The sequence below is a fragment of the Sorex fumeus genome, unplaced genomic scaffold (genome assembly GCF_029834395.1).
Source record: "Sorex fumeus unplaced genomic scaffold, SorFum_2.1 ptg000324l, whole genome shotgun sequence".
Taxonomy (NCBI): Eukaryota; Metazoa; Chordata; class Mammalia; order Eulipotyphla; family Soricidae; genus Sorex; species Sorex fumeus.
The window spans coordinates 1-25928 of record NW_026606380.1 but is presented as its reverse complement, the minus strand read 5'-3'; the positions used below and the strand labels follow the sequence as shown (position 1 = coordinate 25928).

The 25928-nt window shown below is 76.9% G+C and overlaps 15 non-coding genes across 15 annotated transcripts; all 15 read left to right on the top strand.

Annotated features, from left to right (window-relative positions):
* The first annotated feature begins 853 nt into the window (after nucleotides 1–853).
* Nucleotides 854–971, top strand: LOC130018929 (5S ribosomal RNA). Its single transcript, XR_008791670.1, has one exon. It is a non-coding gene; the product is annotated as a 5S ribosomal RNA (ribosomal RNA).
* A 1615-nt stretch (nucleotides 972–2586) lies between these two features.
* Nucleotides 2587–2705, top strand: LOC130018927 (5S ribosomal RNA). The gene has a single exon (XR_008791668.1). It is a non-coding gene; the product is annotated as a 5S ribosomal RNA (ribosomal RNA).
* Nucleotides 2706–4319: 1614 nt separating this feature from the next.
* On the top strand, nucleotides 4320–4437 carry LOC130018928 (5S ribosomal RNA). The gene has a single exon (XR_008791669.1). It is a non-coding gene; the product is annotated as a 5S ribosomal RNA (ribosomal RNA).
* Nucleotides 4438–6051: 1614 nt separating this feature from the next.
* LOC130018926 (5S ribosomal RNA) lies at nucleotides 6052–6170 on the top strand. Its single transcript, XR_008791667.1, has one exon. It is a non-coding gene; the product is annotated as a 5S ribosomal RNA (ribosomal RNA).
* Nucleotides 6171–7783: 1613 nt separating this feature from the next.
* Nucleotides 7784–7902, top strand: LOC130018925 (5S ribosomal RNA). Its single transcript, XR_008791666.1, has one exon. It is a non-coding gene; the product is annotated as a 5S ribosomal RNA (ribosomal RNA).
* Nucleotides 7903–9516: 1614 nt separating this feature from the next.
* On the top strand, nucleotides 9517–9635 carry LOC130018924 (5S ribosomal RNA). The gene has a single exon (XR_008791665.1). It is a non-coding gene; the product is annotated as a 5S ribosomal RNA (ribosomal RNA).
* A 1613-nt stretch (nucleotides 9636–11248) lies between these two features.
* LOC130018923 (5S ribosomal RNA) lies at nucleotides 11249–11367 on the top strand. The gene has a single exon (XR_008791664.1). It is a non-coding gene; the product is annotated as a 5S ribosomal RNA (ribosomal RNA).
* Nucleotides 11368–12983: 1616 nt separating this feature from the next.
* Nucleotides 12984–13102, top strand: LOC130018922 (5S ribosomal RNA). Its single transcript, XR_008791663.1, has one exon. It is a non-coding gene; the product is annotated as a 5S ribosomal RNA (ribosomal RNA).
* A 1612-nt stretch (nucleotides 13103–14714) lies between these two features.
* Nucleotides 14715–14833, top strand: LOC130018921 (5S ribosomal RNA). Its single transcript, XR_008791662.1, has one exon. It is a non-coding gene; the product is annotated as a 5S ribosomal RNA (ribosomal RNA).
* Nucleotides 14834–16447: 1614 nt separating this feature from the next.
* Nucleotides 16448–16566, top strand: LOC130018920 (5S ribosomal RNA). The gene has a single exon (XR_008791661.1). It is a non-coding gene; the product is annotated as a 5S ribosomal RNA (ribosomal RNA).
* Nucleotides 16567–18182: 1616 nt separating this feature from the next.
* Nucleotides 18183–18301, top strand: LOC130018933 (5S ribosomal RNA). The gene has a single exon (XR_008791674.1). It is a non-coding gene; the product is annotated as a 5S ribosomal RNA (ribosomal RNA).
* A 1615-nt stretch (nucleotides 18302–19916) lies between these two features.
* LOC130018932 (5S ribosomal RNA) lies at nucleotides 19917–20035 on the top strand. The gene has a single exon (XR_008791673.1). It is a non-coding gene; the product is annotated as a 5S ribosomal RNA (ribosomal RNA).
* A 1613-nt stretch (nucleotides 20036–21648) lies between these two features.
* Nucleotides 21649–21767, top strand: LOC130018931 (5S ribosomal RNA). The gene has a single exon (XR_008791672.1). It is a non-coding gene; the product is annotated as a 5S ribosomal RNA (ribosomal RNA).
* Nucleotides 21768–23383: 1616 nt separating this feature from the next.
* On the top strand, nucleotides 23384–23502 carry LOC130018930 (5S ribosomal RNA). The gene has a single exon (XR_008791671.1). It is a non-coding gene; the product is annotated as a 5S ribosomal RNA (ribosomal RNA).
* A 1618-nt stretch (nucleotides 23503–25120) lies between these two features.
* LOC130018919 (5S ribosomal RNA) lies at nucleotides 25121–25239 on the top strand. Its single transcript, XR_008791660.1, has one exon. It is a non-coding gene; the product is annotated as a 5S ribosomal RNA (ribosomal RNA).
* Nucleotides 25240–25928: the final 689 nt, after the last annotated feature.

The following is a 25928-nucleotide window of genomic DNA, read 5'->3' as shown; positions in this document are numbered from 1 at the left end:
AGAGGGGAGCCCCGCCGGAAGCCGCGGGGGGGTGGGGGGGCCCCAAGGCGCACCCCGGCCGGCCGGCCGGCGCGCACGCACCCACGCGAGGCTCCGTGGGAGCCCGGGTGCAGAGAGCACCGTCGGGCGAGCACTGAGGCCGGGGGCACCCGGATCTCCTGGCCCACGCGACGGGAGTCCCCCATCTTGCGATTCCCAAAGGCGCTGGGCCCGCCCCCGCACCCGGCCCTTGGCGGCGCCCTGGGCAAGAGCCCGCAGGAGAGCCCCGGCGCCCGCCTGGCCAAAGGCACCACGAACCCGTCCGCCACGCGGAAGCGGACCCGCGCACCGCGCAGGGGCAGGCCGACAGACAGGGTCCGGGGGCGCTGGGCAAAGCTGCTCCCGGGGCCTCCCCGGCGTGGGCCGCGGACCCCACGGCCACGCTCCGCCCCCTGCCGCGCACACCTGCTCCCAGAACCGCGGCCACTCGCAGCGGGGCCCCACCGGAGGCGCCCCGACCCTGTCCCTAAGGCGCGGGTGCGTGTGGGTGTGTGCGCGCGCGCGCGGCTGTCCCGGCCTCCGGCGGCTCACAGGCTCACACGCAGGCACTGGGAGCCCCTGCGGCCGGTGGGCGGGCGCACACACTGGGAGCCGTGCAGCCACAGCCGCGCGCCTGCGCCCGCCCTGGGTGGCCTTGTGTGCGCCCATCCGGGATCCGGGCGCAGGCGGGCTGTGCAGCGGAGCAGCCGTGCGCGGTGCGGTGCGGGAGGGCAGGCGTCGGGGCCAGCGGGGGCGGGGGCGGGGGCGCGGGCGGACGGGGCTGGCCGCGGGCGGCCGGGCCACTTCTTGAGGGCGGCGGGAGAGCCGCGCCTCCGTCTACGGCCATACCACCCTGAACGCGCCCGATCTCGTCTGATCTCGGAAGCTAAGCAGGGTCGGCCTGGTTAGTACTTGGATGGGAGACCGCCTGGGAATACCGGGTGCTGTAGGCCTTTTGTGGGGGCGTGGGGCATTTGCTTCTTTACTTTTCTCCCCCTGGCCTTTGGCTTTGGACGCGGGGAAGGGAGGGGTGGGGGGCTGGGCCCTAGCCCCTGGCCCTGGTCCTGCCCATAGCCTCCGGGCCCCCACAACCCAGGTGCCCAGGTGCCCTGCCACTCCCCTGCGCCCGGCCCCCAGGCCTGGGCTGCCTGAGGCTGGCCTGAGCTCCCACCCCTGCCCACTGCCCTCCCCGCCCCCTCCCACAGCTCCTCACCAAGACCGTCCAGCCCCGCGCCCAGCCCCTCTCCAGGGCCTGCCTGCCCCGGCTCCCGGCCGGCCGGCCGGCCCCAACGCCTTGCCGAGGGCCAGGGCGGGGCGGGGCCGCTCGGCCAGCCGCCCGGGGGCTTGGGGGGGCCTCCTGGGGCATAAAGGAGTACGCCGGGGGCTCCCGTCCCGCAGGGACATCCTCACGGGGAGGGTGGGGGAACGCGGTGGGGGCGGGGCTGTGCAGGGAGCGGGGCCGCGGGGGGTGGCGGTGGTGAGGGGCTGAGTGGGGGCCCCGGGCGGCCCCTGCTCCTCCCCGAGGTGGCGGTCCCAGTGGCCGCTCCCCCCGCGCCCAGCTCCCAGCGCCCCTGCCAGCGTGCCCCTCACCTGCACCCACCCCAGGCCCACAGCGCGCCCCCCCCCAGACACACACACACAACGCGCGCGCCCGCGCTCACCGGGAGGCGGGGGCGAGCTGTCCCCTGTCCTTCATTCAACCCTCCCGAGAGACCCAGAGGGGAGCCCCGCCGGAAGCCGCGGGGGGTGGGGGGCCCCAAGGCGCACCCCGGCCGGCCGGCCGGCGCGCACGCACCCACGCGAGGCTCCGTGGGAGCCCGGGTGCAGAGAGCACCGTCGGGCGAGCACTGAGGCCGGGGGCACCCGGATCTCCTGGCCCACGCGACGGGAGTCCCCCCATCTTGCGATTCCCAAAGGCGCTGGGCCCGCCCCCGCACCCGGCCCTTGGCGGCGCCCTGGGCAAGAGCCCGCAGGAGAGCCCCGGCGCCCGCCTGGCCAAAGGCACCACGAACCCGTCCGCCACGCGGAAGCGGACCCGCGCACCGCGCAGGGGCAGGCCGACAGACAGGGTCCGGGGGCGCTGGGCAAAGCTGCTCCCGGGGCCTCCCCGGCGTGGGCCGCGGACCCCACGGCCACGCTCCGCCCCCTGCCGCGCACACCTGCTCCCAGAACCGCGGCCACTCGCAGCGGGGCCCCACCGGAGGCGCCCCGACCCTGTCCCTAAGGCGCGGGTGCGTGTGGGTGAGTGTGCGCGCGCGCGGCTGTCCCGCCCTCCGGCGGCTCACAGGCTCACACGCAGGCACTGGGAGCCCCTGCGGCCGGTGGGCGGGCGCACACACTGGGAGCCGTGCAGCCACAGCCGCGCGCCTGCGCCCGCCCTGGGTGGCCTTGTGTGCGCCCATCCGGGATCCGGGCGCAGGCGGGCTGTGCAGCGGAGCAGCCGTGCGCGGTGCGGTGCGGGAGGGCAGGCGTCGGGGCCAGCGGGGGCGGGGGCGGGGGCGCGGCGGGACGGGGCTGGCCGCGGGCGGCCGGGCCACTTCTTGAGGGCGGCGGGAGAGCCGCGCCTCCGTCTACGGCCATACCACCCTGAACGCGCCCGATCTCGTCTGATCTCGGAAGCTAAGCAGGGTCGGGCCTGGTTAGTACTTGGATGGGAGACCGCCTGGGAATACCGGGTGCTGTAGGCCTTTTGTGGGGGCGTGGGGCATTTGCTTCTTTACTTTTCTCCCCCTGGCCTTTGGCTTTGGACGCGGGGAAGGGAGGGGTGGGGGGCTGGGCCCTAGCCCCTGGCCCTGGTCCTGCCCATAGCCTCCGGGCCCCCACAACCCAGGTGCCCAGGTGCCCTGCCACTCCCCTGCGCCCGGCCCCCAGGCCTGGGCTGCCTGAGGCTGGCCTGAGCTCCCACCCCTGCCCACTGCCCTCCCCGCCCCCTCCCACAGCTCCTCACCAAGACCGTCCAGCCCCGCGCCCAGCCCCCTCTCCAGGGCCTGCCTGCCCCGGCTCCCGGCCGGCCGGCCGGCCCCAAGGCCTTGCCGAGGGCCAGGGCGGGGCGGGGCCGCTCGGCCAGCCGCCCGGGGGCTTGGGGGGGCCTCCTGGGGCATAAAGGAGTACGCCGGGGGCTCCCGTCCCGCAGGGACATCCTCACGGGGAGGGTGGGGGAACGCGGTGGGGGCGGGGCTGTGCAGGGAGCGGGGCCGCGGGGGTGGCGGTGGTGAGGGGCTGAGTGGGGGCCCCGGGCGGCCCCTGCTCCTCCCCGAGGTGGCGGTCCCAGTGGCCGCTGCCCCCGCGCCCAGCTCCCAGCGCCCCTGCCAGCGTGCCCCTCACCTGCACCCACCCCAGGCCCACAGCGCGCCCCCCCCACACACACACACACAACGCGCGCGCCCCCGCTCACCGGGAGGCGGGGGCGAGCTGTCCCCTGTCCTTCATTCAACCCTCCCGAGAGACCCAGAGGGGAGCCCCGCCGGAAGCCCGCGGGGGGTGGGGGGCCCCAAGGCGCACCCCGGCCGGCCGGCCGGCGCGCACGCACCCACGCGAGGCTCCGTGGGAGCCCGGGTGCAGAGAGCACCGTCGGGCGAGCACTGAGGCCGGGGGCACCCGGATCTCCTGGCCCACGCGACGGGAGTCCCCCATCTTGCGATTCCCAAAGGCGCTGGGCCCGCCCCCGCACCCGGCCCTTGGCGGCGCCCTGGGCAAGAGCCCGCAGGAGAGCCCCGGCGCCCGCCTGGCCAAAGGCACCACGAACCCGTCCGCCACGCGGAAGCGGACCCGCGCACCGCGCAGGGGCAGGCCGACAGACAGGGTCCGGGGGCGCTGGGCAAAGCTGCTCCCGGGGCCTCCCCGGCGTGGGCCGCGGACCCCACGGCCACGCTCCGCCCCCTGCCGCGCACACCTGCTCCCAGAACCGCGGCCACTCGCAGCGGGGCCCCACCGGAGGCGCCCCGACCCTGTCCCTAAGGCGCGGGTGCGTGTGGGTGTGTGCGCGCGCGCGCGGCTGTCCCGGCCTCCGGCGGCTCACAGGCTCACACGCAGGCACTGGGAGCCCCTGCGGCCGGTGGGCGGGCGCACACACTGGGAGCCGTGCAGCCACAGCCGCGCGCCTGCGCCCGCCCTGGGTGGCCTTGTGTGCGCCCATCCGGGATCCGGGCGCAGGCGGGCTGTGCAGCGGAGCAGCCGTGCGCGGTGCGGTGCGGGAGGGCAGGCGTCGGGGCCAGCGGGGGCGGGGGCGGGGGCGCGGGCGGACGGGGCTGGCCGCGGGCGGCCGGGCCACTTCTTGAGGGCGGCGGGAGAGCCGCGCCTCCGTCTACGGCCATACCACCCTGAACGCGCCCGATCTCGTCTGATCTCGGAAGCTAAGCAGGGTCGGCCTGGTTAGTACTTGGATGGGAGACCGCCTGGGAATACCGGGTGCTGTAGGCCTTTTGTGGGGGCGTGGGGCATTTGCTTCTTTACTTTTCTCCCCCTGGCCTTTGGCTTTGGACGCGGGGAAGGGAGGGGTGGGGGGCTGGGCCCTAGCCCCTGGCCCTGGTCCTGCCCATAGCCTCCGGGCCCCCACAACCCAGGTGCCCAGGTGCCCTGCCACTCCCCTGCGCCCGGCCCCCAGGCCTGGGCTGCCTGAGGCTGGCCTGAGCTCCCACCCCTGCCCACTGCCCTCCCCGCCCCCTCCCACAGCTCCTCACCAAGACCGTCCAGCCCCGCGCCCAGCCCCTCTCCAGGGCCTGCCTGCCCCGGCTCCCGGCCGGCCGGCCGGCCCCAAGGCCTTGCTGAGGGCCAGGGCGGGGCGGGGCCGCTCGGCCAGCCGCCCGGGGGCTTGGGGGGGCCTCCTGGGGCATAAAGGAGTACGCCGGGGGCTCCCGTCCCGCAGGGACATCCTCACGGGGAGGGTGGGGGAACGCGGTGGGGGCGGGGCTGTGCAGGGAGCGGGGCCGCGGGGGTGGCGGTGGTGAGGGGCTGAGTGGGGGCCCCGGGCGGCCCCTGCTCCTCCCCGAGGTGGCGGTCCCAGTGGCCGCTGCCCCCGCGCCCAGCTCCCAGCGCCCCTGCCAGCGTGCCCCTCACCTGCACCCACCCCAGGCCCACAGCGCGCCCCCCCCCCCCACACACACACACAACGCGCGCGCCCCCGCTCACCGGGAGGCGGGGGCGAGCTGTCCCCTGTCCTTCATTCAACCCTCCCGAGAGACCCAGAGGGGAGCCCCGCCGGAAGCCGCGGGGGGTGGGGGGCCCCAAGGCGCACCCCGGCCGGCCGGCCGGCGCGCACGCACCCACGCGAGGCTCCGTGGGAGCCCGGGTGCAGAGAGCACCGTCGGGCGAGCACTGAGGCCGGGGGCACCCGGATCTCCTGGCCCACGCGACGGGAGTCCCCCATCTTGCGATTCCCAAAGGCGCTGGGCCCGCCCCCGCACCCGGCCCTTGGCGGCGCCCTGGGCAAGAGCCCGCAGGAGAGCCCCGGCGCCCGCCTGGCCAAAGGCACCACGAACCCGTCCGCCACGCGGAAGCGGACCCGCGCACCGCGCAGGGGCAGGCCGACAGACAGGGTCCGGGGGCGCTGGGCAAAGCTGCTCCCGGGGCCTCCCCGGCGTGGGCCGCGGACCCCACGGCCACGCTCCGCCCCCTGCCGCGCACACCTGCTCCCAGAACCGCGGCCACTCGCAGCGGGGCCCCACCGGAGGCGCCCCGACCCTGTCCCTAAGGCGCGGGTGCGTGTGGGTGTGTGCGCGCGCGCGCGGCTGTCCCGCCCTCCGGCGGCTCACAGGCTCACACGCAGGCACTGGGAGCCCCTGCGGCCGGTGGGCGGGCGCACACACTGGGAGCCGTGCAGCCACAGCCGCGCGCCTGCGCCCGCCCTGGGTGGCCTTGTGTGCGCCCATCCGGGATCCGGGCGCAGGCGGGCTGTGCAGCGGAGCAGCCGTGCGCGGTGCGGTGCGGGAGGGCAGGCGTCGGGGCCAGCGGGGGCGGGGGCGGGGGCGCGGGCGGACGGGGCTGGCCGCGGGCGGCCGGGCCACTTCTTGAGGGCGGCGGGAGAGCCGCGCCTCCGTCTACGGCCATACCACCCTGAACGCGCCCGATCTCGTCTGATCTCGGAAGCTAAGCAGGGTCGGGCCTGGTTAGTACTTGGATGGGAGACCGCCTGGGAATACCGGGTGCTGTAGGCCTTTTGTGGGGGCGTGGGCATTTGCTTCTTTACTTTTCTCCCCCTGGCCTTTGGCTTTGGACGCGGGGAAGGGAGGGGTGGGGGGCTGGGCCCTAGCCCCTGGCCCTGGTCCTGCCCATAGCCTCCGGGCCCCCACAACCCAGGTGCCCAGGTGCCCTGCCACTCCCCTGCGCCCGGCCCCCAGGCCTGGGCTGCCTGAGGCTGGCCTGAGCTCCCACCCCTGCCCACTGCCCTCCCCGCCCCCTCCCACAGCTCCTCACCAAGACCGTCCAGCCCCGCGCCCAGCCCCTCTCCAGGGCCTGCCTGCCCCGGCTCCCGGCCGGCCGGCCGGCCCCAACGCCTTGCCGAGGGCCAGGGCGGGGCGGGGCCGCTCGGCCAGCCGCCCGGGGGCTTGGGGGGGCCTCCTGGGGCATAAAGGAGTACGCCGGGGGCTCCCGTCCCGCAGGGACATCCTCACGGGGAGGGTGGGGGAACGCGGTGGGGGCGGGGCTGTGCAGGGAGCGGGGCCGCGGGGGGTGGCGGTGGTGAGGGGCTGAGTGGGGGCCCCGGGCGGCCCCTGCTCCTCCCCGAGGTGGCGGTCCCAGTGGCCGCTCCCCCCGCGCCCAGCTCCCAGCGCCCCTGCCAGCGTGCCCCTCACCTGCACCCACCCCAGGCCCACAGCGCGCCCCCCCCCAGACACACACACACAACGCGCGCGCCCGCGCTCACCGGGAGGCGGGGGCGAGCTGTCCCCTGTCCTTCATTCAACCCTCCCGAGAGACCCAGAGGGGAGCCCCGCCGGAAGCCGCGGGGGGTGGGGGGCCCCAAGGCGCACCCCGGCCGGCCGGCCGGCGCGCACGCACCCACGCGAGGCTCCGTGGGAGCCCGGGTGCAGAGAGCACCGTCGGGCGAGCACTGAGGCCGGGGGCACCCGGATCTCCTGGCCCACGCGACGGGAGTCCCCCATCTTGCGATTCCCAAAGGCGCTGGGCCCGCCCCCGCACCCGGCCCTTGGCGGCGCCCTGGGCAAGAGCCCGCAGGAGAGCCCCGGCGCCCGCCTGGCCAAAGGCACCACGAACCCGTCCGCCACGCGGAAGCGGACCCGCGCACCGCGCAGGGGCAGGCCGACAGACAGGGTCCGGGGGCGCTGGGCAAAGCTGCTCCCGGGGCCTCCCCGGCGTGGGCCGCGGACCCCACGGCCACGCTCCGCCCCCTGCCGCGCACACCTGCTCCCAGAACCGCGGCCACTCGCAGCGGGGCCCCACCGGAGGCGCCCCGACCCTGTCCCTAAGGCGCGGGTGCGTGTGGGTGAGTGTGCGCGCGCGCGGCTGTCCCGCCCTCCGGCGGCTCACAGGCTCACACGCAGGCACTGGGAGCCCCTGCGGCCGGTGGGCGGGCGCACACACTGGGAGCCGTGCAGCCACAGCCGCGCGCCTGCGCCCGCCCTGGGTGGCCTTGTGTGCGCCCATCCGGGATCCGGGCGCAGGCGGGCTGTGCAGCGGAGCAGCCGTGCGCGGTGCGGTGCGGGAGGGCAGGCGTCGGGGCCAGCGGGGGCGGGGGCGGGGGCGCGGGCGGACGGGGCTGGCCGCGGGCGGCCGGGCCACTTCTTGAGGGCGGCGGGAGAGCCGCGCCTCCGTCTACGGCCATACCACCCTGAACGCGCCCGATCTCGTCTGATCTCGGAAGCTAAGCAGGGTCGGGCCTGGTTAGTACTTGGATGGGAGACCGCCTGGGAATACCGGGTGCTGTAGGCCTTTTGTGGGGGCGTGGGGCATTTGCTTCTTTACTTTTCTCCCCCTGGCCTTTGGCTTTGGACGCGGGGAAGGGAGGGGTGGGGGGCTGGGCCCTAGCCCCTGGCCCTGGTCCTGCCCATAGCCTCCGGGCCCCCACAACCCAGGTGCCCAGGTGCCCTGCCACTCCCCTGCGCCCGGCCCCCAGGCCTGGGCTGCCTGAGGCTGGCCTGAGCTCCCACCCCTGCCCACTGCCCTCCCCGCCCCCTCCCACAGCTCCTCACCAAGACCGTCCAGCCCCGCGCCCAGCCCCTCTCCAGGGCCTGCCTGCCCCGGCTCCCGGCCGGCCGGCCGGCCCCAAGGCCTTGCTGAGGGCCAGGGCGGGGCGGGGCCGCTCGGCCAGCCGCCCGGGGGCTTGGGGGGGCCTCCTGGGGCATAAAGGAGTACGCCGGGGGCTCCCGTCCCGCAGGGACATCCTCACGGGGAGGGTGGGGGAACGCGGTGGGGGCGGGGCTGTGCAGGGAGCGGGGCCGCGGGGGTGGCGGTGGTGAGGGGCTGAGTGGGGGCCCCGGGCGGCCCCTGCTCCTCCCCGAGGTGGCGGTCCCAGTGGCCGCTGCCCCCGCGCCCAGCTCCCAGCGCCCCTGCCAGCGTGCCCCTCACCTGCACCCACCCCAGGCCCACAGCGCGCCCCCCCCCACACACACACACACAACGCGCGCGCCCCCGCTCACCGGGAGGCGGGGGCGAGCTGTCCCCTGTCCTTCATTCAACCCTCCCGAGAGACCCAGAGGGGAGCCCCGCCGGAAGCCGCGGGGGGTGGGGGGCCCCAAGGCGCACCCCGGCCGGCCGGCCGGCGCGCACGCACCCACGCGAGGCTCCGTGGGAGCCCGGGTGCAGAGAGCACCGTCGGGCGAGCACTGAGGCCGGGGGCACCCGGATCTCCTGGCCCACGCGACGGGAGTCCCCCATCTTGCGATTCCCAAAGGCGCTGGGCCCGCCCCCCGCACCCGGCCCTTGGCGGCGCCCTGGGCAAGAGCCCGCAGGAGAGCCCCGGCGCCCGCCTGGCCAAAGGCACCACGAACCCGTCCGCCACGCGGAAGCGGACCCGCGCACCGCGCAGGGGCAGGCCGACAGACAGGGTCCGGGGGCGCTGGGCAAAGCTGCTCCCGGGGCCTCCCCGGCGTGGGCCGCGGACCCCACGGCCACGCTCCGCCCCCTGCCGCGCACACCTGCTCCCAGAACCGCGGCCACTCGCAGCGGGGCCCCACCGGAGGCGCCCCGACCCTGTCCCTAAGGCGCGGGTGCGTGTGGGTGTGTGCGCGCGCGCGCGGCTGTCCCGGCCTCCGGCGGCTCACAGGCTCACACGCAGGCACTGGGAGCCCCTGCGGCCGGTGGGCGGGCGCACACACTGGGAGCCGTGCAGCCACAGCCGCGCGCCTGCGCCCGCCCTGGGTGGCCTTGTGTGCGCCCATCCGGGATCCGGGCGCAGGCGGGCTGTGCAGCGGAGCAGCCGTGCGCGGTGCGGTGCGGGAGGGCAGGCGTCGGGGCCAGCGGGGGCGGGGGCGGGGGCGCGGGCGGACGGGGCTGGCCGCGGGCGGCCGGGCCACTTCTTGAGGGCGGCGGGAGAGCCGCGCCTCCGTCTACGGCCATACCACCCTGAACGCGCCCGATCTCGTCTGATCTCGGAAGCTAAGCAGGGTCGGGCCTGGTTAGTACTTGGATGGGAGACCGCCTGGGAATACCGGGTGCTGTAGGCCTTTTGTGGGGGCGTGGGGCATTTGCTTCTTTACTTTTCTCCCCCTGGCCTTTGGCTTTGGACGCGGGGAAGGGAGGGGTGGGGGGCTGGGCCCTAGCCCCTGGCCCTGGTCCTGCCCATAGCCTCCGGGCCCCCACAACCCAGGTGCCCAGGTGCCCTGCCACTCCCCTGCGCCCGGCCCCCAGGCCTGGGCTGCCTGAGGCTGGCCTGAGCTCCCACCCCTGCCCACTGCCCTCCCCGCCCCCTCCCACAGCTCCTCACCAAGACCGTCCAGCCCCGCGCCCAGCCCCTCTCCAGGGCCTGCCTGCCCCGGCTCCCGGCCGGCCGGCCGGCCCCAAGGCCTTGCTGAGGGCCAGGGCGGGGCGGGGCCGCTCGGCCAGCCGCCCGGGGGCTTGGGGGGGCCTCCTGGGGCATAAAGGAGTACGCCGGGGGCTCCCGTCCCGCAGGGACATCCTCACGGGGAGGGTGGGGGAACGCGGTGGGGGCGGGGCTGTGCAGGGAGCGGGGCCGCGGGGGTGGCGGTGGTGAGGGGCTGAGTGGGGGCCCCGGGCGGCCCCTGCTCCTCCCCGAGGTGGCGGTCCCAGTGGCCGCTGCCCCCGCGCCCAGCTCCCAGCGCCCCTGCCAGCGTGCCCCTCACCTGCACCCACCCCAGGCCCACAGCGCGCCCCCCCCCCCACACACACACACAACGCGCGCGCCCCCGCTCACCGGGAGGCGGGGGCGAGCTGTCCCCTGTCCTTCATTCAACCCTCCCGAGAGACCCAGAGGGGAGCCCCGCCGGAAGCCGCGGGGGGTGGGGGGCCCCAAGGCGCACCCCGGCCGGCCGGCCGGCGCGCACGCACCCACGCGAGGCTCCGTGGGAGCCCGGGTGCAGAGAGCACCGTCGGGCGAGCACTGAGGCCGGGGGCACCCGGATCTCCTGGCCCACGCGACGGGAGTCCCCCATCTTGCGATTCCCAAAGGCGCTGGGCCCGCCCCCGCACCCGGCCCTTGGCGGCGCCCTGGGCAAGAGCCCGCAGGAGAGCCCCGGCGCCCGCCTGGCCAAAGGCACCACGAACCCGTCCGCCACGCGGAAGCGGACCCGCGCACCGCGCAGGGGCAGGCCGACAGACAGGGTCCGGGGGCGCTGGGCAAAGCTGCTCCCGGGGCCTCCCCGGCGTGGGCCGCGGACCCCACGGCCACGCTCCGCCCCCTGCCGCGCACACCTGCTCCCAGAACCGCGGCCACTCGCAGCGGGGCCCCACCGGAGGCGCCCCGACCCTGTCCCTAAGGCGCGGGTGCGTGTGGGTGTGTGCGCGCGCGCGCGGCTGTCCCGCCCTCCGGCGGCTCACAGGCTCACACGCAGGCACTGGGAGCCCCTGCGGCCGGTGGGCGGGCGCACACACTGGGAGCCGTGCAGCCACAGCCGCGCGCCTGCGCCCGCCCTGGGTGGCCTTGTGTGCGCCCATCCGGGATCCGGGCGCAGGCGGGCTGTGCAGCGGAGCAGCCGTGCGCGGTGCGGTGCGGGAGGGCAGGCGTCGGGGCCAGCGGGGGCGGGGGCGGGGGCGCGGGCGGACGGGGCTGGCCGCGGGCGGCCGGGCCACTTCTTGAGGGCGGCGGGAGAGCCGCGCCTCCGTCTACGGCCATACCACCCTGAACGCGCCCGATCTCGTCTGATCTCGGAAGCTAAGCAGGGTCGGGCCTGGTTAGTACTTGGATGGGAGACCGCCTGGGAATACCGGGTGCTGTAGGCCTTTTGTGGGGGCGTGGGGCATTTGCTTCTTTACTTTTCTCCCCCTGGCCTTTGGCTTTGGACGCGGGGAAGGGAGGGGTGGGGGGCTGGGCCCTAGCCCCTGGCCCTGGTCCTGCCCATAGCCTCCGGGCCCCCACAACCCAGGTGCCCAGGTGCCCTGCCACTCCCCTGCGCCCGGCCCCCAGGCCTGGGCTGCCTGAGGCTGGCCTGAGCTCCCACCCCTGCCCACTGCCCTCCCCGCCCCCTCCCACAGCTCCTCACCAAGACCGTCCAGCCCCGCGCCCAGCCCCTCTCCAGGGCCTGCCTGCCCCGGCTCCCGGCCGGCCGGCCGGCCGGCCCCAAGGCCTTGCCGAGGGCCAGGGCGGGGCGGGGCCGCTCGGCCAGCCGCCCGGGGGCTTGGGGGGGCCTCCTGGGGCATAAAGGAGTACGCCGGGGGCTCCCGTCCCGCAGGGACATCCTCACGGGGAGGGTGGGGGAACGCGGTGGGGGCGGGGCTGTGCAGGGAGCGGGGCCGCGGGGGTGGCGGTGGTGAGGGGCTGAGTGGGGGCCCCGGGCGGCCCCTGCTCCTCCCCGAGGTGGCGGTCCCAGTGGCCGCTGCCCCCGCGCCCAGCTCCCAGCGCCCCTGCCAGCGTGCCCCTCACCTGCACCCACCCCAGGCCCACAGCGCGCCCCCCCCCCACACACACACACAACGCGCGCGCCCCCGCTCACCGGGAGGCGGGGGCGAGCTGTCCCCTGTCCTTCATTCAACCCTCCCGAGAGACCCAGAGGGGAGCCCCGCCGGAAGCCGCGGGGGGTGGGGGGCCCCAAGGCGCACCCCGGCCGGCCGGCCGGCGCGCACGCACCCACGCGAGGCTCCGTGGGAGCCCGGGTGCAGAGAGCACCGTCGGGCGAGCACTGAGGCCGGGGGCACCCGGATCTCCTGGCCCACGCGACGGGAGTCCCCCATCTTGCGATTCCCAAAGGCGCTGGGCCCGCCCCCGCACCCGGCCCTTGGCGGCGCCCTGGGCAAGAGCCCGCAGGAGAGCCCCGGCGCCCGCCTGGCCAAAGGCACCACGAACCCGTCCGCCACGCGGAAGCGGACCCGCGCACCGCGCAGGGGCAGGCCGACAGACAGGGTCCGGGGGCGCTGGGCAAAGCTGCTCCCGGGGCCTCCCCGGCGTGGGCCGCGGACCCCACGGCCACGCTCCGCCCCCTGCCGCGCACACCTGCTCCCAGAACCGCGGCCACTCGCAGCGGGGCCCCACCGGAGGCGCCCCGACCCTGTCCCTAAGGCGCGGGTGCGTGTGGGTGTGTGCGCGCGCGCGCGGCTGTCCCGCCCTCCGGCGGCTCACAGGCTCACACGCAGGCACTGGGAGCCCCTGCGGCCGGTGGGCGGGCGCACACACTGGGAGCCGTGCAGCCACAGCCGCGCGCCTGCGCCCGCCCTGGGTGGCCTTGTGTGCGCCCATCCGGGATCCGGGCGCAGGCGGGCTGTGCAGCGGAGCAGCCGTGCGCGGTGCGGTGCGGGAGGGCAGGCGTCGGGGCCAGCGGGGGCGGGGGCGGGGGCGCGGGCGGACGGGGCTGGCCGCGGGCGGCCGGGCCACTTCTTGAGGGCGGCGGGAGAGCCGCGCCTCCGTCTACGGCCATACCACCCTGAACGCGCCCGATCTCGTCTGATCTCGGAAGCTAAGCAGGGTCGGGCCTGGTTAGTACTTGGATGGGAGACCGCCTGGGAATACCGGGTGCTGTAGGCCTTTTGTGGGGGCGTGGGGCATTTGCTTCTTTACTTTTCTCCCCCTGGCCTTTGGCTTTGGACGCGGGGAAGGGAGGGGTGGGGGGCTGGGCCCTAGCCCCTGGCCCTGGTCCTGCCCATAGCCTCCGGGCCCCCACAACCCAGGTGCCCAGGTGCCCTGCCACTCCCCTGCGCCCGGCCCCCAGGCCTGGGCTGCCTGAGGCTGGCCTGAGCTCCCACCCCTGCCCACTGCCCTCCCCGCCCCCTCCCACAGCTCCTCACCAAGACCGTCCAGCCCCGCGCCCAGCCCCTCTCCAGGGCCTGCCTGCCCCGGCTCCCGGCCGGCCGGCCGGCCCCAACGCCTTGCCGAGGGCCAGGGCGGGGCGGGGCCGCTCGGCCAGCCGCCCGGGGGCTTGGGGGGGCCTCCTGGGGCATAAAGGAGTACGCCGGGGGCTCCCGTCCCGCAGGGACATCCTCACGGGGAGGGTGGGGGAACGCGGTGGGGGCGGGGCTGTGCAGGGAGCGGGGCCGCGGGGGTGGCGGTGGTGAGGGGCTGAGTGGGGGCCCCGGGCGGCCCCTGCTCCTCCCCGAGGTGGCGGTCCCAGTGGCCGCTCCCCCCGCGCCCAGCTCCCAGCGCCCCTGCCAGCGTGCCCCTCACCTGCACCCACCCCAGGCCCACAGCGCGCCCCCCCCCCCCCACACACACAACGCGCGCGCCCCCGCTCACCGGGAGGCGGGGGCGAGCTGTCCCCTGTCCTTCATTCAACCCTCCCGAGAGACCCAGAGGGGAGCCCCGCCGGAAGCCGCGGGGGGTGGGGGGCCCCAAGGCGCACCCCGGCCGGCCTGCCGGCGCGCACGCACCCACGCGAGGCTCCGTGGGAGCCCGGGTGCAGAGAGCACCATCGGGCGAGCACTGAGGCCGGGGGCACCCGGATCTCCTGGCCCACGCGACGGGAGTCCCCCCATCTTGCGATTCCCAAAGGCGCTGGGCCCGCCCCCGCACCCGGCCCTTGGCGGCGCCCTGGGCAAGAGCCCGCAGGAGAGCCCCGGCGCCCGCCTGGCCAAAGGCACCACGAACCCGTCCGCCACGCGGAAGCGGACCCGCGCACCGCGCAGGGGCAGGCCGACAGACAGGGTCCGGGGGCGCTGGGCAAAGCTGCTCCCGGGGCCTCCCCGGCGTGGGCCGCGGACCCCACGGCCACGCTCCGCCCCCTGCCGCGCACACCTGCTCCCAGAACCGCGGCCACTCGCAGCGGGGCCCCACCGGAGGCGCCCCGACCCTGTCCCTAAGGCGCGGGTGCGTGTGGGTGTGTGCGCGCGCGCGCGGCTGTCCCGCCCTCCGGCGGCTCACAGGCTCACACGCAGGCACTGGGAGCCCCTGCGGCCGGTGGGCGGGCGCACACACTGGGAGCCGTGCAGCCACAGCCGCGCGCCTGCGCCCGCCCTGGGTGGCCTTGTGTGCGCCCATCCGGGATCCGGGCGCAGGCGGGCTGTGCAGCGGAGCAGCCGTGCGCGGTGCGGTGCGGGAGGGCAGGCGTCGGGGCCAGCGGGGGCGGGGGCGGGGGCGCGGGCGGACGGGGCTGGCCGCGGGCGGCCGGGCCACTTCTTGAGGGCGGCGGGAGAGCCGCGCCTCCGTCTACGGCCATACCACCCTGAACGCGCCCGATCTCGTCTGATCTCGGAAGCTAAGCAGGGTCGGGCCTGGTTAGTACTTGGATGGGAGACCGCCTGGGAATACCGGGTGCTGTAGGCCTTTTGTGGGGGCGTGGGGCATTTGCTTCTTTACTTTTCTCCCCCTGGCCTTTGGCTTTGGACGCGGGGAAGGGAGGGGTGGGGGGCTGGGCCCTAGCCCCTGGCCCTGGTCCTGCCCATAGCCTCCGGGCCCCCACAACCCAGGTGCCCAGGTGCCCTGCCACTCCCCTGCGCCCGGCCCCCAGGCCTGGGCTGCCTGAGGCTGGCCTGAGCTCCCACCCCTGCCCACTGCCCTCCCCGCCCCCTCCCACAGCTCCTCACCAAGACCGTCCAGCCCCGCGCCCAGCCCCTCTCCAGGGCCTGCCTGCCCCGGCTCCCGGCCGGCCGGCCGGCCCCAAGGCCTTGCTGAGGGCCAGGGCGGGGCGGGGCCGCTCGGCCAGCCGCCCGGGGGCTTGGGGGGGCCTCCTGGGGCATAAAGGAGTACGCCGGGGGCTCCCGTCCCGCAGGGACATCCTCACGGGGAGGGTGGGGGAACGCGGTGGGGGCGGGGCTGTGCAGGGAGCGGGGCCGCGGGGGGTGGCGGTGGTGAGGGGCTGAGTGGGGGCCCCGGGCGGCCCCTGCTCCTCCCCGAGGTGGCGGTCCCAGTGGCCGCTGCCCCCGCGCCCAGCTCCCAGCGCCCCTGCCAGCGTGCCCCTCACCTGCACCCACCCCAGGCCCACAGCGCGCCCCCCCCCCCACACACACACACAACGCGCGCGCCCCCGCTCACCGGGAGGCGGGGGCGAGCTGTCCCCTGTCCTTCATTCAACCCTCCCGAGAGACCCAGAGGGGAGCCCCGCCGGAAGCCGCGGGGGGTGGGGGGCCCCAAGGCGCACCCCGGCCGGCCGGCCGGCGCGCACGCACCCACGCGAGGCTCCGTGGGAGCCCGGGTGCAGAGAGCACCGTCGGGCGAGCACTGAGGCCGGGGGCACCCGGATCTCCTGGCCCACGCGACGGGAGTCCCCCATCTTGCGATTCCCAAAGGCGCTGGGCCCGCCCCCGCACCCGGCCCTTGGCGGCGCCCTGGGCAAGAGCCCGCAGGAGAGCCCCGGCGCCCGCCTGGCCAAAGGCACCACGAACCCGTCCGCCACGCGGAAGCGGACCCGCGCACCGCGCAGGGGCAGGCCGACAGACAGGGTCCGGGGGCGCTGGGCAAAGCTGCTCCCGGGGCCTCCCCGGCGTGGGCCGCGGACCCCACGGCCACGCTCCGCCCCCTGCCGCGCACACCTGCTCCCAGAACCGCGGCCACTCGCAGCGGGGCCCCACCGGAGGCGCCCCGACCCTGTCCCTAAGGCGCGGGTGCGTGTGGGTGTGTGCGCGCGCGCGCGGCTGTCCCGCCCTCCGGCGGCTCACAGGCTCACACGCAGGCACTGGGAGCCCCTGCGGCCGGTGGGCGGGCGCACACACTGGGAGCCGTGCAGCCACAGCCGCGCGCCTGCGCCCGCCCTGGGTGGCCTTGTGTGCGCCCATCCGGGATCCGGGCGCAGGCGGGCTGTGCAGCGGAGCAGCCGTGCGCGGTGCGGTGCGGGAGGGCAGGCGTCGGGGCCAGCGGGGGCGGGGGCGGGGGCGCGGGCGGACGGGGCTGGCCGCGGGCGGCCGGGCCACTTCTTGAGGGCGGCGGGAGAGCCGCGCCTCCGTCTACGGCCATACCACCCTGAACGCGCCCGATCTCGTCTGATCTCGGAAGCTAAGCAGGGTCGGGCCTGGTTAGTACTTGGATGGGAGACCGCCTGGGAATACCGGGTGCTGTAGGCCTTTTGTGGGGGCGTGGGGCATTTGCTTCTTTACTTTTCTCCCCCTGGCCTTTGGCTTTGGACGCGGGGAAGGGAGGGGTGGGGGGCTGGGCCCTAGCCCCTGGCCCTGGTCCTGCCCATAGCCTCCGGGCCCCCACAACCCAGGTGCCCAGGTGCCCTGCCACTCCCCTGCGCCCGGCCCCCAGGCCTGGGCTGCCTGAGGCTGGCCTGAGCTCCCACCCCTGCCCACTGCCCTCCCCGCCCCCTCCCACAGCTCCTCACCAAGACCGTCCAGCCCCGCGCCCAGCCCCTCTCCAGGGCCTGCCTGCCCCGGCTCCCGGCCGGCCGGCCGGCCCCAACGCCTTGCCGAGGGCCAGGGCGGGGCGGGGCCGCTCGGCCAGCCGCCCGGGGGCTTGGGGGGGCCTCCTGGGGCATAAAGGAGAACGCCGGGGGCTCCCGTCCCGCAGGGACATCCTCACGGGGAGGGTGGGGGAACGCGGTGGGGGCGGGGCTGTGCAGGGAGCGGGGCCGCGGGGGTGGCGGTGGTGAGGGGCTGAGTGGGGGCCCCGGGCGGCCCCTGCTCCTCCCCGAGGTGGCGGTCCCAGTGGCCGCTCCCCCCGCGCCCAGCTCCCAGCGCCCCTGCCAGCGTGCCCCTCACCTGCACCCACCCCAGGCCCACAGCGCGCCCCCCCCCAGACACACACACACAACGCGCGCGCCCGCGCTCACCGGGAGGCGGGGGCGAGCTGTCCCCTGTCCTTCATTCAACCCTCCCGAGAGACCCAGAGGGGAGCCCCGCCGGAAGCCGCGGGGGGTGGGGGGCCCCAAGGCGCACCCCGGCCGGCCGGCCGGCGCGCACGCACCCACGCGAGGCTCCGTGGGAGCCCGGGTGCAGAGAGCACCGTCGGGCGAGCACTGAGGCCGGGGGCACCCGGATCTCCTGGCCCACGCGACGGGAGTCCCCCATCTTGCGATTCCCAAAGGCGCTGGGCCCGCCCCCGCACCCGGCCCTTGGCGGCGCCCTGGGCAAGAGCCCGCAGGAGAGCCCCGGCGCCCGCCTGGCCAAAGGCACCACGAACCCGTCCGCCACGCGGAAGCGGACCCGCGCACCGCGCAGGGGCAGGCCGACAGACAGGGTCCGGGGGCGCTGGGCAAAGCTGCTCCCGGGGCCTCCCCGGCGTGGGCCGCGGACCCCCACGGCCACGCTCCGCCCCCTGCCGCGCACACCTGCTCCCAGAACCGCGGCCACTCGCAGCGGGGCCCCACCGGAGGCGCCCCGACCCTGTCCCTAAGGCGCGGGTGCGTGTGGGTGTGTGCGCGCGCGCGCGGCTGTCCCGCCCTCCGGCGGCTCACAGGCTCACACGCAGGCACTGGGAGCCCCTGCGGCCGGTGGGCGGGCGCACACACTGGGAGCCGTGCAGCCACAGCCGCGCGCCTGCGCCCGCCCTGGGTGGCCTTGTGTGCGCCCATCCGGGATCCGGGCGCAGGCGGGGCTGTGCAGCGGAGCAGCCGTGCGCGGTGCGGTGCGGGAGGGCAGGCGTCGGGGCCAGCGGGGGCGGGGGCGGGGGGCGCGGGCGGACGGGGCTGGCCGCGGGCGGCCGGGCCACTTCTTGAGGGCGGCGGGAGAGCCGCGCCTCCGTCTACGGCCATACCACCCTGAACGCGCCCGATCTCGTCTGATCTCGGAAGCTAAGCAGGGTCGGGCCTGGTTAGTACTTGGATGGGAGACCGCCTGGGAATACCGGGTGCTGTAGGCCTTTTGTGGGGGGCGTGGGGCATTTGCTTCTTTACTTTTCTCCCCCTGGCCTTTGGCTTTGGACGCGGGGAAGGGAGGGGTGGGGGGGCTGGGCCCTAGCCCCTGGCCCTGGTCCTGCCCATAGCCTCCGGGCCCCCACAACCCAGGTGCCCAGGTGCCCTGCCACTCCCCTGCGCCCGGCCCCCAGGCCTGGGCTGCCTGAGGCTGGCCTGAGCTCCCACCCCTGCCCACTGCCCTCCCCGCCCCCTCCCACAGCTCCTCACCAAGACCGTCCAGCCCCGCGCCCAGCCCCTCTCCAGGGCCTGCCTGCCCCGGCTCCCGGCCGGCCGGCCGGCCCCAAGGCCTTGCTGAGGGCCAGGGCGGGGCGGGGCCGCTCGGCCAGCCGCCCGGGGGGCTTGGGGGGGCCTCCTGGGGCATAAAGGAGTACGCCGGGGGCTCCCGTCCCGCAGGGACATCCTCACGGGGAGGGTGGGGGAACGCGGTGGGGGGCGGGGCTGTGCAGGGAGCGGGGCCGCGGGGGTGGCGGTGGTGAGGGGCTGAGTGGGGGCCCCGGGCGGCCCCTGCTCCTCCCCGAGGTGGCGGTCCCAGTGGCCGCTGCCCCCGCGCCCAGCTCCCAGCGCCCCTGCCAGCGTGCCCCTCACCTGCACCCACCCCAGGCCCACAGCGCGCCCCCCCCCCACACACACACACAACGCGCGCGCCCCCGCTCACCGGGAGGCGGGGGCGAGCTGTCCCCTGTCCTTCATTCAACCCTCCCGAGAGACCCAGAGGGGAGCCCCGCCGGAAGCCGCGGGGGGTGGGGGCCCCAAGGCGCACCCCGGCCGGCCGGCCGGCGCGCACGCACCCACGCGAGGCTCCGTGGGAGCCCGGGTGCAGAGAGCACCGTCGGGCGAGCACTGAGGCCGGGGGCACCCGGATCTCCTGGCCCACGCGACGGGAGTCCCCCATCTTGCGATTCCCAAAGGCGCTGGGCCCGCCCCCGCACCCGGCCCTTGGCGGCGCCCTGGGCAAGAGCCCGCAGGAGAGCCCCGGCGCCCGCCTGGCCAAAGGCACCACGAACCCGTCCGCCACGCGGAAGCGGACCCGCGCACCGCGCAGGGGCAGGCCGACAGACAGGGTCCGGGGGCGCTGGGCAAAGCTGCTCCCGGGGCCTCCCCGGCGTGGGCCGCGGACCCCACGGCCACGCTCCGCCCCCTGCCGCGCACACCTGCTCCCAGAACCGCGGCCACTCGCAGCGGGGCCCCACCGGAGGCGCCCCGACCCTGTCCCTAAGGCGCGGGTGCGTGTGGGTGTGTGCGCGCGCGCGCGGCTGTCCCGCCCTCCGGCGGCTCACAGGCTCACACGCAGGCACTGGGAGCCCCTGCGGCCGGTGGGCGGGCGCACACACTGGGAGCCGTGCAGCCACAGCCGCGCGCCTGCGCCCGCCCTGGGTGGCCTTGTGTGCGCCCATCCGGGATCCGGGCGCAGGCGGGCTGTGCAGCGGAGCAGCCGTGCGCGGTGCGGTGCGGGAGGGCAGGCGTCGGGGCCAGCGGGGGCGGGGGCGGGGGCGCGGGCGGACGGGGCTGGCCGCGGGCGGCCGGGCCACTTCTTGAGGGCGGCGGGAGAGCCGCGCCTCCGTCTACGGCCATACCACCCTGAACGCGCCCGATCTCGTCTGATCTCGGAAGCTAAGCAGGGTCGGGCCTGGTTAGTACTTGGATGGGAGACCGCCTGGGAATACCGGGTGCTGTAGGCCTTTTGTGGGGGCGTGGGGCATTTGCTTCTTTACTTTTCTCCCCCTGGCCTTTGGCTTTGGACGCGGGGAAGGGAGGGGTGGGGGGCTGGGCCCTAGCCCCTGGCCCTGGTCCTGCCCATAGCCTCCGGGCCCCCACAACCCAGGTGCCCAGGTGCCCTGCCACTCCCCTGCGCCCGGCCCCCAGGCCTGGGCTGCCTGAGGCTGGCCTGAGCTCCCACCCCTGCCCACTGCCCTCCCCGCCCCCTCCCACAGCTCCTCACCAAGACCGTCCAGCCCCGCGCCCAGCCCCTCTCCAGGGCCTGCCTGCCCCGGCTCCCGGCCGGCCGGCCGGCCCCAACGCCTTGCCGAGGGCCAGGGCGGGGCGGGGCCGCTCGGCCAGCCGCCCGGGGGCTTGGGGGGGCCTCCTGGGGCATAAAGGAGAACGCCGGGGGCTCCCGTCCCGCAGGGACATCCTCACGGGGAGGGTGGGGGAACGCGGTGGGGGCGGGGCTGTGCAGGGAGCGGGGCCGCGGGGGTGGCGGTGGTGAGGGGCTGAGTGGGGGCCCCGGGCGGCCCCTGCTCCTCCCCGAGGTGGCGGTCCCAGTGGCCGCTCCCCCCGCGCCCAGCTCCCAGCGCCCCTGCCAGCGTGCCCCTCACCTGCACCCACCCCAGGCCCACAGCGCGCCCCCCCCCAGACACACACACACAACGCGCGCGCCCGCGCTCACCGGGAGGCGGGGGCGAGCTGTCCCCTGTCCTTCATTCAACCCTCCCGAGAGACCCAGAGGGGAGCCCCGCCGGAAGCCGCGGGGGGTGGGGGGCCCCAAGGCGCACCCCGGCCGGCCGGCCGGCGCGCACGCACCCACGCGAGGCTCCGTGGGAGCCCGGGTGCAGAGAGCACCGTCGGGCGAGCACTGAGGCCGGGGGCACCCGGATCTCCTGGCCCACGCGACGGGAGTCCCCCATCTTGCGATTCCCAAAGGCGCTGGGCCCGCCCCCGCACCCGGCCCTTGGCGGCGCCCTGGGCAAGAGCCCGCAGGAGAGCCCCGGCGCCCGCCTGGCCAAAGGCACCACGAACCCGTCCGCCACGCGGAAGCGGACCCGCGCACCGCGCAGGGGCAGGCCGACAGACAGGGTCCGGGGGCGCTGGGCAAAGCTGCTCCCGGGGCCTCCCCGGCGTGGGCCGCGGACCCCACGGCCACGCTCCGCCCCCTGCCGCGCACACCTGCTCCCAGAACCGCGGCCACTCGCAGCGGGGCCCCACCGGAGGCGCCCCGACCCTGTCCCTAAGGCGCGGGTGCGTGTGGGTGAGTGTGCGCGCGCGCGGCTGTCCCGCCCTCCGGCGGCTCACAGGCTCACACGCAGGCACTGGGAGCCCCTGCGGCCGGTGGGCGGGCGCACACACTGGGAGCCGTGCAGCCACAGCCGCGCGCCTGCGCCCGCCCTGGGTGGCCTTGTGTGCGCCCATCCGGGATCCGGGCGCAGGCGGGCTGTGCAGCGGAGCAGCCGTGCGCGGTGCGGTGCGGGAGGGCAGGCGTCGGGGCCAGCGGGGGCGGGGGCGGGGGCGCGGGCGGACGGGGCTGGCCGCGGGCGGCCGGGCCACTTCTTGAGGGCGGCGGGAGAGCCGCGCCTCCGTCTACGGCCATACCACCCTGAACGCGCCCGATCTCGTCTGATCTCGGAAGCTAAGCAGGGTCGGGCCTGGTTAGTACTTGGATGGGAGACCGCCTGGGAATACCGGGTGCTGTAGGCCTTTTGTGGGGGCGTGGGGCATTTGCTTCTTTACTTTTCTCCCCCTGGCCTTTGGCTTTGGACGCGGGGAAGGGAGGGGTGGGGGGCTGGGCCCTAGCCCCTGGCCCTGGTCCTGCCCATAGCCTCCGGGCCCCCACAACCCAGGTGCCCAGGTGCCCTGCCACTCCCCTGCGCCCGGCCCCCAGGCCTGGGCTGCCTGAGGCTGGCCTGAGCTCCCACCCCTGCCCACTGCCCTCCCCGCCCCCTCCCACAGCTCCTCACCAAGACCGTCCAGCCCCGCGCCCAGCCCCTCTCCAGGGCCTGCCTGCCCCGGCTCCCGGCCGGCCGGCCGGCCCCAAGGCCTTGCTGAGGGCCAGGGCGGGGCGGGGCCGCTCGGCCAGCCGCCCGGGGGGCTTGGGGGGGCCTCCTGGGGCATAAAGGAGTACGCCGGGGGCTCCCGTCCCGCAGGGACATCCTCACGGGGAGGGTGGGGGAACGCGGTGGGGGCGGGGCTGTGCAGGGAGCGGGGCCGCGGGGGTGGCGGTGGTGAGGGGCTGAGTGGGGGCCCCGGGCGGCCCCTGCTCCTCCCCGAGGTGGCGGTCCCAGTGGCCGCTGCCCCCGCGCCCAGCTCCCAGCGCCCCTGCCAGCGTGCCCCTCACCTGCACCCACCCCCAGGCCCACAGCGCGCCCCCCCCACACACACACACACAACGCGCGCGCCCCCGCTCACCGGGAGGCGGGGGCGAGCTGTCCCCTGTCCTTCATTCAACCCTCCCGAGAGACCCAGAGGGGAGCCCCGCCGGAAGCCGCGGGGGGTGGGGGGCCCCAAGGCGCACCCCGGCCGGCCGGCCGGCCGCGCACGCACCCACGCGAGGCTCCGTGGGAGCCCGGGTGCAGAGAGCACCGTCGGGCGAGCACTGAGGCCGGGGGCACCCGGATCTCCTGGCCCACGCGACGGGAGTCCCCCATCTTGCGATTCCCAAAGGCGCTGGGCCCGCCCCCGCACCCGGCCCTTGGCGGCGCCCTGGGCAAGAGCCCGCAGGAGAGCCCCGGCGCCCGCCTGGCCAAAGGCACCACGAACCCGTCCGCCACGCGGAAGCGGACCCGCGCACCGCGCAGGGGCAGGCCGACAGACAGGGTCCGGGGGCGCTGGGCAAAGCTGCTCCCGGGGCCTCCCCGGCGTGGGCCGCGGACCCCACGGCCACGCTCCGCCCCCTGCCGCGCACACCTGCTCCCAGAACCGCGGCCACTCGCAGCGGGGCCCCACCGGAGGCGCCCCGACCCTGTCCCTAAGGCGCGGGTGCGTGTGGGTGTGTGCGCGCGCGCGCGGCTGTCCCGGCCTCCGGCGGCTCACAGGCTCACACGCAGGCACTGGGAGCCCCTGCGGCCGGTGGGCGGGCGCACACACTGGGAGCCGTGCAGCCACAGCCGCGCGCCTGCGCCCGCCCTGGGTGGCCTTGTGTGCGCCCATCCGGGATCCGGGCGCAGGCGGGCTGTGCAGCGGAGCAGCCGTGCGCGGTGCGGTGCGGGAGGGCAGGCGTCGGGGCCAGCGGGGGCGGGGGCGGGGGGCGCGGGCGGACGGGGCTGGCCGCGGGCGGCCGGGCCACTTCTTGAGGGCGGCGGGAGAGCCGCGCCTCCGTCTACGGCCATACCACCCTGAACGCGCCCGATCTCGTCTGATCTCGGAAGCTAAGCAGGGTCGGGCCTGGTTAGTACTTGGATGGGAGACCGCCTGGGAATACCGGGTGCTGTAGGCCTTTTGTGGGGGCGTGGGGCATTTGCTTCTTTACTTTTCTCCCCCTGGCCTTTGGCTTTGGACGCGGGGAAGGGAGGGGTGGGGGGCTGGGCCCTAGCCCCTGGCCCTGGTCCTGCCCATAGCCTCCGGGCCCCCACAACCCAGGTGCCCAGGTGCCCTGCCACTCCCCTGCGCCCGGCCCCCAGGCCTGGGCTGCCTGAGGCTGGCCTGAGCTCCCACCCCTGCCCACTGCCCTCCCCGCCCCCTCCCACAGCTCCTCACCAAGACCGTCCAGCCCCGCGCCCAGCCCCTCTCCAGGGCCTGCCTGCCCCGGCTCCCCGGCCGGCCGGCCGGCCCCAAGGCCTTGCTGAGGGCCAGGGCGGGGCGGGGCCGCTCGGCCAGCCGCCCGGGGGCTTGGGGGGGCCTCCTGGGGCATAAAGGAGTACGCCGGGGGCTCCCGTCCCGCAGGGACATCCTCACGGGGAGGGTGGGGGAACGCGGTGGGGGCGGGGCTGTGCAGGGAGCGGGGCCGCGGGGGTGGCGGTGGTGAGGGGGCTGAGTGGGGGCCCCGGGCGGCCCCTGCTCCTCCCCGAGGTGGCGGTCCCAGTGGCCGCTGCCCCCGCGCCCAGCTCCCAGCGCCCCTGCCAGCGTGCCCCTCACCTGCACCCACCCCAGGCCCACAGCGCGCCCCCCCCCCCACACACACACACAACGCGCGCGCCCCCGCTCACCGGGAGGCGGGGGCGAGCTGTCCCCTGTCCTTCATTCAACCCTCCCGAGAGACCCAGAGGGGAGCCCCGCCGGAAGCCGCGGGGGGTGGGGGGCCCCAAGGCGCACCCCGGCCGGCCGGCCGGCGCGCACGCACCCACGCGAGGCTCCGTGGGAGCCCGGGTGCAGAGAGCACCGTCGGGCGAGCACTGAGGCCGGGGGCACCCGGATCTCCTGGCCCACGCGACGGGAGTCCCCCATCTTGCGATTCCCAAAGGCGCTGGGCCCGCCCCCGCACCCGGCCCTTGGCGGCGCCCTGGGCAAGAGCCCGCAGGAGAGCCCCGGCGCCCGCCTGGCCAAAGGCACCACGAACCCGTCCGCCACGCGGAAGCGGACCCGCGCACCGCGCAGGGGCAGGCCGACAGACAGGGTCCGGGGGCGCTGGGCAAAGCTGCTCCCGGGGCCTCCCCGGCGTGGGCCGCGGACCCCACGGCCACGCTCCGCCCCCTGCCGCGCACACCTGCTCCCAGAACCCGCGGCCACTCGCAGCGGGGCCCCACCGGAGGCGCCCCGACCCTGTCCCTAAGGCGCGGGTGCGTGTGGGTGTGTGCGCGCGCGCGCGCGGCTGTCCCGCCCTCCGGCGGCTCACAGGCTCACACGCAGGCACTGGGAGCCCCTGCGGCCGGTGGGCGGGCGCACACACTGGGAGCCGTGCAGCCACAGCCGCGCGCCTGCGCCCGCCCTGGGTGGCCTTGTGTGCGCCCATCCGGGATCCGGGCGCAGGCGGGCTGTGCAGCGGAGCAGCCGTGCGCGGTGCGGTGCGGGAGGGCAGGCGTCGGGGCCAGCGGGGGCGGGGGCGGGGGCGCGGGCGGACGGGGCTGGCCGCGGGCGGCCGGGCCACTTCTTGAGGGCGGCGGGAGAGCCGCGCCTCCGTCTACGGCCATACCACCCTGAACGCGCCCGATCTCGTCTGATCTCGGAAGCTAAGCAGGGTCGGGCCTGGTTAGTACTTGGATGGGAGACCGCCTGGGAATACCGGGTGCTGTAGGCCTTTTGTGGGGGCGTGGGGCATTTGCTTCTTTACTTTTCTCCCCCTGGCCTTTGGCTTTGGACGCGGGGAAGGGAGGGGTGGGGGGCTGGGCCCTAGCCCCTGGCCCTGGTCCCTGCCCATAGCCTCCGGGCCCCCACAACCCAGGTGCCCAGGTGCCCTGCCACTCCCCTGCGCCCGGCCCCCAGGCCTGGGCTGCCTGAGGCTGGCCTGAGCTCCCACCCCTGCCCACTGCCCTCCCCGCCCCCTCCCACAGCTCCTCACCAAGACCGTCCAGCCCCGCGCCCAGCCCCTCTCCAGGGCCTGCCTGCCCCGGCTCCCGGCCGGCCGGCCGGCCCCAAGGCCTTGCTGAGGGCCAGGGCGGGGCGGGGGCCGCTCGGCCAGCCGCCCGGGGGCTTGGGGGGGCCTCCTGGGGCATAAAGGAGTACGCCGGGGGCTCCCGTCCCGCAGGGACATCCTCACGGGGAGGGTGGGGGAACGCGGTGGGGGCGGGGCTGTGCAGGGAGCGGGGCCGCGGGGGTGGCGGTGGTGAGGGGCTGAGTGGGGGCCCCGGGCGGCCCCTGCTCCTCCCCGAGGTGGCGGTCCCAGTGGCCGCTGCCCTCGCGCCCAGCTCCCAGCGCCCCTGCCAGCGTGCCCCTCACCTGCACCCACCCCAGGCCCACAGCGCGCCCCCCCCCCCACACACACACACA